Below are 3669 nucleotides of genomic sequence, written 5' to 3'. Positions count from 1 at the left end.
GATCCTAAACATATCTCCCTCCATAACATATGTACCAACAATATGCACATATCAAGAATCAAGGTCTAGGTACACGTATCATATATGATATACAAATAGAGGTACACAAGCCAGTAATGGCATAAAACCTAAGTATCAGATAATCTCGATACATATGACTGAAACCAAAAGTCCAGAACCTAGTCCTAACCTCAGTAAAACATGGTATGTCACTTATTCTAGAAACTAAGATACTCATGGTAATACAGTACTCATGGCAATAAATCACATGATATAAGCACGGATACGTCACAAGCGATAAACCTAACATGCTATGGATATCAAACAGTGACATACCAAAGACAAACATGTTCATTGCTTGTAGTTATAAAATACTATGCATATCCAAATGACAATATCATAAAAGATAAGTCAAGAGGTACCCGCCTTCATACGCATGTCGTATCAACCGTCCTCAACAAGTCCAAGAGATCGCATCCAACTCAAATCCTTCACATCAATTTAATCCAAGAACACATAAACTAAGTCTATAATCCATTAGATTAGACTACACATTTATCAATGCTAACCACTCACCAGAATTGATGGCTCCACCAATGACGTATAGCTGGTATAACTCTCTGCCAGCGTAGATGAAATCACTGTCCCTCCCAAATCTGAGGACTCTACAGTTGCCTCGCGACCGAAACATCCTCCTGTCGATAACAGTGGTCAACACTAAGAGAAATTACTGCCCAACCAAACCATAAACTCTAAATTAGCAATCCCACACCCAATCATCACAATACTGAGATGAGATGCACAAATCACAACTGAAATCCAGCAGTAAAATAATCTCCCTTACCACTTTAACCACTGCTAGGGCACGGTACAACAAAACGGGACCACAGGAACGACTTGAATGCTCTGCTTCTGTCCACGACCCGAAGAAGAAGATCAGTGGTTGGAGAGAACTCCAATTCCAGTGACTGTCCTAGAGGAGAGCAGCAACCACGACCGGTAGTGAAGAATCAGAAGGGGAAAATGGGCTTGGTGGTGGCTGTCGGCATCGGAGTGGGGCGTCGGCTGAGGCTAGGGCAGAGGAGCGGCGGCGGCTGTGAACCCAACTAGGGCACGGTCCTCTCCTCCTTTGGCCGTCACCTAGGGCAGAGGTGCGGCGGTGCTCGGGTGGCTCACGGCTAGGGCACAGGGCAGAAGAGGGGAGTACAGCCGTGAAGACAGCTAGAACTCGCGGTGGCCGGCGGCAAAGACCTAGGGCACAGCGGCGGCTTGAGTACCGGCGAGGAAAAGTGGCGCGATCGGGAGAAGAGAGGAAGATGACCGGCGCTGCTCCTTGCGTCACCGGCGGCAGTGGCGATCGGCACGCAGATCAGAGGGGAAGGAAGGTAGAGGCTTCCGGTGGTCGGCGCTAGGGCTCGCTGGAGAGGCGCTAGGGCTCGCTGGAGAGGCGCCGGGCAAGGCGGCTCGAGTGCGCGAGGGAGAGGCACTCACAGATTCGGGGAAAAAAATAAAACGGAGGAATAAAGAAAATAAAAAAGAAATAAAAGAAAAGGAAATGTAAATATAAACATTTCCTCGCTTAAAGGGGTAGCCTGAATAGGCTTTCCCAGACCCCGTTTTTATCCCCGTTAACTCGTCCGTACGAGCTCCGAAAAATTCCCGGAAAATTTCCAAAAATTCCGAAAAATTCCCTTATTAATATTCGCCTATTTTCGGTATTTTATATTCTCCCCCACTAATAAAAATTTGGTCCCCAAATTTCGTTATCTACCTTCAGCAAATACTAACAACAAGTAACGAGTATAAATGCTGAACGGTAAATAAAATCACATACCCAAATGAAAAATGGGGTATCGAGCTCGGATAGTATCCTCGAGCTCCCAAGTAACCTCCTCGTCCAAATGATACTGTCATCCGACTTTAACCAATCGGATAGTCTTGTTCCGCAACTGACTCTCTTCCCGGTCTAGAATCCGTACCGGAACCTCCTCGTAGGTGACGTCAGGCTGAATAGGAACTGAGATATCTGTCAACAAATCTGTCGAGTCGGATATATACCTCCTCAGCATAGACACATGGAATACGTCGTGAACACCTGACAGGAACGATGGTAGTGTCAGACGATAAGCTACCGCTCCAATCCTCTCCAAGATATGGAAAGGTCCAATGTATCGCGGAGCTAGCTTACCTCGGGGCCAAATCTCTTTACTCCTTTCGTGGGTGAATCTCGCAGAAATACATGATCGCCAATAGAGAACGCTAGGGGTCTGCGTCTCCGATCAACATAACACTTCTGGCGATCCTGCGCCTCTAATATTCTCCGTCTGATAATACGGACCAACTCTTCGTTCTGCTGAGCTCTATGAGGTCCCAACAACTGGGCCTCCCCAACCTCATCCCAAAGGGTGGGTGTACGATAAAACCTACCATACAACGCTTCAAGCGGTGTCATCCGGATAGCCGAAAGAAAACTGTCGTTGTAGGCGAACTCTACCAATGGCAGATGGTCCTCCCAACTGCCTCCGAAATCCAATACACACGATCTCAGCAAATTCTCTAGAGTCTGAATGGTCCGTTCTGACTGTCCATCTATCTGCGGATGTGAAGCTGTACTGAAACAGAGCTCAGTGCCCAAGGCCTGCTGCAAACTCTGCTAGAAACGAGACGTGAACCGGGGATCTCTATCCGAAATAATAGTCAAAAGGACACCATGTAATCTGATGATCTCCCGGCAATACAGATCTGCCAATCGATCCAGGGAAATCAGTCTTCCGGATCGCTAAGAAGTGTGCGGATTTGGTTAATCGATCAACGAGTACCCAAATCGCGTCATGGCCTCGTCGTGTCCTAGGCAAACCCACCACAAAGTCCATGGTAATATGTTCTCATTTCCACTCGGGAATAGGAATCCGCTGAAATAAACCGACAGGTCTCTGGTGCTCGGCCTTCACCTGCTGACAGACAAGACATTTAGCTACAAAATCCGCGATGTCTCCCTTCATGTCGTTCCACCAATAGAAACACCTCAAATCTTGGTACATACGGTTACCGCCTGGGTGGACAGCAAATCATAAGCGATGAGCCTCCGGAAGTAACTTCTATAAGACCGGATGAGACTGAAATACACAAAATCTGTCTCGAAAGTGTATAACACCCTCCTCGTCTCGTGTGAACTCGGTCTGCTGCCCGGAAGCTATCTAGCTACAAGTAAACTGCAAATACTGATCAGCAGCCAAGGGCTCTCGGATCCTCGTCCTGATCAACGACTGAGCAACCATGGTAACCAGAGTACCCTGCTCTGTCTGTCCTTACCCCTCAAGGCCCAAATCGGAGAAACCTTGAATCAAGTCTGTGACCACAACTCGGTGGCAAGCTAAAGCCCCTTTAGACTTCCGTCTAAGTACAACGACAACCACATTAGCTTTTCCCCAAATGATAGCTAATGGTACAATCAGAATCCTTCAGGAACTCCATCCATCTTCCCTGTCGGAGATTAGATTCCTTTCTAAGTGAACAAATATTTGAGACTCTTATGGTCCGTGAGAATCTCAAATGTAACACCGTATAGATAAGGCTGCCAAATCTTCAAGGCACAAAATAATGACGGCCAGCCACAAGTCATATACTGGGTAGTTCTACTCATGCTCCTACAACTGTCGAGAAGCATAG

At 47.0% G+C, this 3669-nt stretch overlaps 1 long non-coding RNA gene across 1 annotated transcript; it reads right to left on the bottom strand.

Moving 5' to 3' along the window:
• Positions 1 to 428: 428 nt before the first annotated feature.
• Positions 429 to 1503, bottom strand: LOC122003985. The gene is made up of 3 exons (XR_006118182.1): positions 845 to 1503; positions 577 to 695; positions 429 to 489 (listed from the first exon to the last, which is right to left on the bottom strand). It is a non-coding gene; the product is annotated as an uncharacterized LOC122003985 (long non-coding RNA).
• Between the last annotated feature and the right edge of the window lie 2166 nt (positions 1504 to 3669).

This window comes from Zingiber officinale, chromosome 7B (genome assembly GCF_018446385.1).
Source record: "Zingiber officinale cultivar Zhangliang chromosome 7B, Zo_v1.1, whole genome shotgun sequence".
NCBI classification, from domain to species: Eukaryota; Viridiplantae; Streptophyta; class Magnoliopsida; order Zingiberales; family Zingiberaceae; genus Zingiber; species Zingiber officinale.
Note: the sequence above shows the minus strand (reverse complement) of the source record. Positions and strands in the feature narration are given on the sequence as shown.